The sequence below is a fragment of the Triticum dicoccoides genome, chromosome 7A (genome assembly GCF_002162155.2).
Source record: "Triticum dicoccoides isolate Atlit2015 ecotype Zavitan chromosome 7A, WEW_v2.0, whole genome shotgun sequence".
Classification (NCBI taxonomy): Eukaryota; Viridiplantae; Streptophyta; class Magnoliopsida; order Poales; family Poaceae; genus Triticum; species Triticum dicoccoides.
The window spans coordinates 614,661,711-614,669,874 of NC_041392.1; positions in this window are offsets into that span (position 1 = coordinate 614,661,711).

Below are 8,164 nucleotides of genomic sequence, written 5' to 3' on the forward strand. Positions count from 1 at the left end.
CGGCAGGTGGCGTGGGCGGCGGCGGGGCTCGGCGGCGGTAGTGGTGTGGTGGTGGGGGCGGGGTGGCGCGTATATATAGGAGGGGGGCGACGACTTGGGGGAGGGGGGCAAGGCGGCGGAGGAGTCTGACTCGGACTCTTGTCCGAGTCGGCGGCGGCGGCGCTCGCGTGCGGGGAGGCGGCGGCGGCGACTTGGGCCGGCGGCCTGGCTGGGTTCGGCCCAGTCGGCGCGGGGAGTTAAAAAAAACAATTTCGCCGACAGAAAAAAAATCCTAGAAAATAAAATAAAAATCTAAAAATGCCAAAAATAAATTTTCACCGTCTAAATAAAATATTTAGAACGAGATGAACATTTTCTTGGCCCTAAAATGCAATTTTGAAAACATGCAATTTTTCTAATGCAATAAAATCCCAATCAAATAAATGATTTTAATATTTTTCATCCAATATTTCAATTATTTTGGAGAAGTCATATTATCTCCTCTCTTATATTTTAATGCGAAATATTTTTCGGAGAGAAAAATAATTAAAATCAAAATCCTCGTTTCATTATTTGATAAAATCAAATATGAACACCGAGAAATCCCCAACTCTCTTCGAGGGTCCTTGAGTTGCTTAGGATTTCGAGGATTGCGGAACGGAAATGCAATAAAATATGATATGCATGGATGACCTATGTATAACATTCCAAATTGAAAATTTAGGATGTTACAAACCTGCCCCCCTTAAGATGAATCTCGCCCTCGAGATTCGGGTTGGCTAGAAAATAGGTGTGGGTGGTCTCTGAGTAGATCATCCTCTCGTTCCCAGGTGGCTTCATCCTCGGTATGGTGGCTCCATTGAACTTTGCAAAACTTGATAACCTTGTTGCGGGTGACTCGGCTGGCAAACTCAAGAATCTTAACTGGCTTCTCCTCATAAGTCAAATCACTATCCAACTAAATCGCCTCCAAGGGTACTGTATCTCTTAATGGTATATCGGCCATCTCAGCATGACACTTCTTCAACTGTGAAACATGGAACACATTGTGAACTCCTAACAATCCCCCAGGTAACTCCAACTTGTAGGCAACTTCTCCCATCCGTTCCAAAACACGATACGGTCCTACAAATCTCGGGGCTAACTTTCCTTTAACTCCAAAACGTTTCACTCCTCGCAAGGGTGATACTCGCAAATATGCTCTATCTCCAATTTCATATGTTACCTCCTTGCGTTTCGAGTCTGCGTAACTCTTCTGCCTGGACTGAGCAATCTTCACTCTATCACGAATCAGTTTAACCTTCTCCTCAGACTCCTTGATCAAGTCTGGTCCAAACAACTGCCGATCTCCTACCTCATCCCACATCAACGGCGTTCTGCACCTGCGTCCATACAGGGCTTCAAACGGTGCCATCTTCAAACTAGCTTGGTAGCTATTGTTGTATGAGAACTCTGCGTAAGGCAAGTTGTCATCCCAGCTAGATCCATAATCTAGCGCACAGGCTCTCAACATGTCCTCCAAAATCTGATTGACTCTCTCAGTCTGTCCATCCGTCTGCGGGTGAATGATGTACTGAACTCCAATCTCGTACCCAAAGTCTGGTGTAACTGATGCCAAAACTTTGAAGTAAACTGTGTTCCTTTATCTGATACGATGGTCCTCGGAACTCCATGCAGACATATGATCCTGGACATATATATCTTGGCCAACTTCGCACTTGTATAGGTGGTTTTCACTGGGATAAAGTGAGCCACTTTGGTCAAGCGATCGACTACTACCCATATAGAATCATATCCTGCTTTGGTTCTGGGCAATCCGGTGATAAAATCCATGCCAAGTTTATCCCACTTCCATTCGGGTATCGGCATAGGCTGTAACAGTCCCGCTGGCTTCTGATGCTCTGCCTTCACTCTCTGACAAACATCACATACGGCTACATACTCGGCAATATCCTTCTTCATACCAGTCCACCAGAAACGTTCCTTCAAATCCAAATACATCTTGGTGTTTCCGGGGTGTATCGAGTATGGTGAGTCATGAGCTTCCTAAAGTATTAACTTCTTGATCTCTGGTTATTGGGCACATAAACTCGGTCCTCAAACCATAAGGTATCGTGCTCATCCTCACGAAAACCTTAGGCCTTTCCTTTGCTCATCTTCTCCTTTATCTCGGCAATCTCTTTGTCATCCTTCTGAGCTTCTCGAATCTTTCCCAACAATGTAGACTGAACCTCCATTGTTGCAACGAAACCTCTTGGAACAATCTCCAATCGAAGTTCCATGATATCCTCTGCTAACTCCTTCGGCAATCCCTTACTTTCAAGGATATTGGCATAACTCTTCCGGCTCAAAGCGTCTGCTACGACATTGCCCTTTCCTGGATGATAGTGTAGCTTCATGCCGTAATCCTTTATAAGCTCCAGCCATCTCCTCTGCCTAAGGTTCAGCTCCTTCTGTGTGAAAATGTACTTCAAACTCTTATGATCCGTGTACACATCACAACGGTTTCCAATAAGGTAGTGTCTCCAAGTCTTCAACGCATGCACTATGGCTGCTAGCTCCAAATCATGCGTGGCATAGTTCAACTCATGAGGTTTTCTTTGTCGTGAGGCATACAAAACAACTCTTCTGTCCTACATAAGCACACATCTAAGTCCTAAGCGGGAGGCGTCGCAATACACTTGGAACTCCTTATATATATTTGGCAGTGTTAACACTGGGGCTGTAGTCAAACGTTTCTTCAACTCCTAGAAACTTGCCTCGCAATCTTCTGTCCATTTAAACTTAGTGTCCTTCTTCAATAGTTCAGTCATTGGCTTCGCAATCTTGGAAAAGTTCTTAAAGAATCTCCGGTAGTATCCTGCGAGTCCAAGGAAACTGCGGATCTCGCTAACTGAAGTGGGTGCCAACCGTTCAGTGACTGACTGAACCTTGGTGGTATCTACTGATATACCTTCTCCCGATATAACATGTCCAAGGAATCCGACTTCCTTCAACCAAAACTCGCATTTGCTGAACTTGGCATATAACTGATGTTCCCTGAGTTTCTCGAGAACTAAACGCAAATGCTCCTTGTGTTCCTCTTCATTCTTCGAATATACCATTATATCATCAATGAACACCACAACAAACTTATTCAAATATTCCATGAACACCTTGGTCATCATGCTCATGAAATAGGCAGGTGCGTTTGTCAGTCCAAATGACATGACCCTATATTCGTATAGCCCGTACTGTGTGGTGAAAGCTGTCTTTGGTATATCCTTCTCTCGAATCTTCAACTGATGATATCCCGATCGTAGATCGATCTTTGAAAACACTTTAGCTCCTTGCAACTGATCAAACAGATCATTGATCATCGGTAGTGGGTACTTGTTCTTAATTGTCACTTCATTCAAAGCTCGATAATCAACAACCATCCTTAGGATTTATCCTTCTTCTCAACCAAAAGCACTGGGGCTCCCCAAGGTGATGTACTTCTTCAAATGTAACCTTTTTCCAATAACTCCTTGATCTGTTTCTTAATTTCCTCCAGATCATTTGCGGGCATCCGATAGGGTCTCTTGGATATTGGCCCTGTACCTGGCAATAGCTCTTTCAAAAACTCAATGTCTCTATCCGGTGGCATGCCTGGTAACTCCTCTGGAAAAACATCCGGGTAATCCTGCACTACAGGCACTTCCTCCTGAACAACTCCCGTGAGGGTATTCACTTGGCTCCTCCTAGGCACATGCCTAGATACATACTTAATCCTTTTTCCCTCCGGGGTGGTGAGATAGATCGACTTACTAGCACAGTCCATACTTTGACATCCAATCCATACCTAATATCACATCCAATCCTTGTGACTCCAAGATAATCAGGTCGGACGGAAAAACATGTGTGCCAATGGTTAGGGGTATCTGGTCACACCATCGGCTAGCCATGTACTCTGCTCCGGGTGAACTCACTAGGAGAGGGGTCCTAAGGGTTTGGGTTGGTAGTTTAAACTTATCCACGAATCCCCTTGATATGTATGAATGCGATGCACCAGTATCAAAAAGAACAAGAGTGGTAAATGACTTAACCAAAAACTTACCTATTACCACGTCCGGCTGCTCTTCAACCTCCTCCACGTTAACGTGGTTAACTTATCCTTTGTTGAATGGATTAGGCTTCTTCCCAGTGCTCCCATTTCTGTTTCCATTCCTTCCTTCAGGGCAATCATTGCATAGTGCCATGTCTTCCCGCACTTAAAGCAAGTAACTTGACTTAGGTCTCTTTTGGCGGGTGTGGCTGGGTTGGAGCGGTTCTGATTGTTGTTAGCTCCGTTCCCATTTCCATTCTTAGCACCATTGTGATTATGTGATCCTCCTCCAGTGTGGTTGTGACCTCCATGGTTATGAGCAAGTCCTCCCGAGTTCGGGGTTAGGCGAGGCTTCTGCTGAGCTCCTGAGTTATACTTCCCTTGTCCGTACTTCCTCTTACGGCTCTCAATCTGCTGCTGCTTCCCTTCAATCATAAGAGCCTTATCTACCAACTCCTGGTAGTTGTTGAAGGTTGCTACCATCAACTGCATGCTCATCTCATTATTTAGCCCTTCCATAAACTTCTCCTGGTTCACGGCATCTGTGGCCACATCATCAGGGGCATAGCGAGATAACTTGCTAAACTCATCCACGTACTGAGCCACAGTACGGTTCCCCTAGCGTAAGTTGCAGAACTCCCGCTTCTTCATCTGCATGGCTCCAGTTGAGACATGGGATGTGCGGAAAGCTTGCTGAAACTGGTCCCAAGTGACATTGGCTACAGGAAAAGTAGCCGTGTAATTCTCCCACCATGAGGCTGCTGGTCCATCCAACTGATGTGCGGCAAAGCGCACCTTCTCAGCATCTGTGCAACCTGCGGTGGTCAACTCCCTTCCAATACGGCGTAGCCAATCATCAGCAACTATAGGCTCAGTGCTACTGGAAAACATCGGCGGCTGTAACCTTAGAAAATGGGCTAGGTTGTCCACTGGCGGCGGGTTGTTATTGTTGTTGTTGCCCTGGTTCTGAACCAACAATTGCATCAACGTATTCTGTTGCTGGATCAACTGAGTGAGCTCCGGTGGGAAAGCAAATCCGGGGTCACGTCTCGGAGGCATCTGATGGGTTTAGATGGAAGAGTTTAGAATAGAATGAGGTCTAATGAGAAAGCACTACCCATATGCACATGAGACAAACACAATCATTTCACTCAATCAAATCAAGCAAGGGCATACAAGCGGTCTAGAACTATCGCAAAAGTGCTCTGCTACTACTAATTACATGGGGGTATACTAATGATATATGGTGGTCATCTAGAAATTTTGATCGGTGGAAGACTCCATGATGTCTGCTCCAACTTCGTCTTCAAAGTCATCATCACTAGGATCTGAATCGGTGTCGTCGATGATGATGTAGTCCTCGGGGCGAATCTCCTTGGGTTCTTTGTCTTCTTCTACTGGTGTGGGGTCTCCCATGAATACTCTGATCTTCTTAACTAGGTCATCATTCTTCTCCAGTAGTGTCTTGATTTCCTCCTCATATCCATCGTGTGTAAACTTGACTTCTTCCTCCAGCTCGATGATCCTAGTCTTTGCCTTCTTCAAGTCCATCATGTCCGCGCACATCTGGTTCTCCTGACGTCGAATGTGCTGGTTTAACTCATGGATGAAGCTGCAATGGATCTATCCTTCCTGGTGCTGATTACTTCCCATTGCTCGTCTCGGCACCCACATATTTGGTAGATAGTGTCCTTGAGTTCCCTGTTGTAGACTTCTCCAATGCGTCCCATGGTAATGTGGGCTGCCATGCTCCTTCCTAAACTCCAGGTTGGTGCGTCGAAGGAAAATTCTATGGGTTTGGAAGTTGGCAAGAACGTCCTTCCTGGAACTTGTACTTGAATCATCCAGCGCTCCTCTTCTAGTAGGGTGGCGTTGTACGTCCCGGTGAAGCTTGGTATTCCAATGTTCAAGTACCTAGTGACTTCCTTCAAGTGGTGTCCAAAAGGTGTGTCTTCATCTGGTTCTGCAAACTTGTTCTTCATCTCCGTCATCCTAAAGAGTAGAAAATGGAGAGGAGTCAGAAATGAGTAGAGAAGAGTGACCTATGGTTTATCTTAGTGGTCGTGTCCTACACTCAGCGTGTGCTCTGATACCATCTTGTAGCGACCCGACCTCAGATGGTCAAGTCTCTATGCTTCAGTGTCATCCCTGGATCGGTAATCCTGACACACACAGTACTCGAGGATTTATAGCAGAGTAGCAATCACACACTTATTACATCGAATGTCTGCAAAGAGAACTTATTACAATAATATGGCTTAAGGCCATCTAATGCGATAACAGCGGAAGGCTTGGAAGATAAAGTGAGTCCATCAACTCCAACGGCATAGCTGAGCTGCACGGCAATGACCTAACGAACCTTACTCTTCGTCTGAAAAGTCTGCAACATAATACGTTGCAGCCCGAAAACGGGTCAGCACATGGAATATGCTCGCAAAGTAACATAGTAGAGTAAGAACAGAATAATGCTATCACTATATGCATATTTGGCTGGTGAAAAGCTCTATGGTTACAGTTTTGCAAAAGCCAATTTTTTTCCTACAACAAAGGAATAGATTTTAATTTAACTATCATGGTAATTGAACAACATTGAGAAGGTAAACCCAACTCAATCCCAAATTAAAGTAGTTTATCAACCCAACAATATTAATTAAGAGTGATGAGATACATGTGATAACTCAAGTACTAGATACTCAAGATTGTCCATAACTGGGGACACAGCTAACCATGATTAGATTGTACACTCTGCAGAGGTTTGCGCACTTTTCCCCACAAGACTCGATTGCCTCCGTTGGAATTCTCGCACTGCAGGGTGTTTGAGAAATGGATGACCGAGACATAGTCTTTCAGAAATGTTAACTCTCTACTCCGGGTAGACCATACCCAACCTACAAAACCCGCTACCTGCTGATCTACCTCTTCAAGAGCTTCACATAACTTACTCAGCTATGCTAGAGCCCATAATAGCTTGTGGTTGCACACGGAAGTTTCTAGCATGAATAATCTCAGTTCCCTTTGAGCCTGGGTGGTGGTCCATAGGAAGATCACACGGGTACCCTGGGATTTCCAAAAAAACAGACAACACTGAGTTCCCTAGGTGCCTCAATCCACCCAGATGTTTATTTAAGTTGCCACCTTAAGTTGAACCATTAATTAGCAATCTCACAACTGTCATGGATTTCACTCAAACCCAAACCACGTCTACGAGCATAGCATAGCATAGTAATATAAGCAACGCATAGAAGTAACTCCCAAGGGCTTGACAGTAACAGGGCAATAGGTTCTACCTCAATAACTACTTCCCAACCCACAAGTTAATGACATCCTAATCATGCAATGTTTGAGGATTGGAACTAATGATAAAAACTGGGTATGAAAAGAGTATGATCAATGTGTTACTTGCCTTACTGACGATCCGCGAAACCTAGAGACTCGTAGTAACACGCTTCGCACTCCGGGTGTTCTATCACAAACAAACAATAACTTACATAAGCAACAAGCAAAGATGCACAAGCAAAACTCAAATAAAAGAGGTTGACCAGAAATTTCAACTTAAGAACTCCGGTTAGCAAAAAGAATCAAATCAAACGGAGCAACGAAACTCAAAATGCGAAAGAAACAAGATCCATTTACTAATCTGGACCTAGGTCAAATTTTACAGTAGCAAAAACTTGTGCAAGTTGGTTAAACAGAAAGAGGGTCTCAAGACGAAGATCTAGGCGCTTGAATCGCCTGATTCCGACTAACGAGCGAAAAGATAAACAGAAACTAAGATCGGATCAGAAATCACGATCGAAAATAATCGTGGATAAATCCGACAAAAAGAAAACTGATGAACAGACTAACGAACGAGCGTTCGTTAACTATAACTAATGGGCGAAAACCGTTCGTTAAAAACCAACATATGGACGAACGTCCGCTAAATAGAAGAACCGATAAAAAACCGGCGAACCGATCTAAAAAACGAACTAGGGTTTCTAAAAAAACCGAACGGGTTTTTAAAAAAAACGGCGGCTCGGGATCCGGCGCGGTACCTCCGGCGAGGCGGGGTTTGGGCGGCAGCGCGGGCAGCTGCGGCGGCGGCGGGGCTCGGCGGCGGTGGGGCGGCGGTGGTGGTGT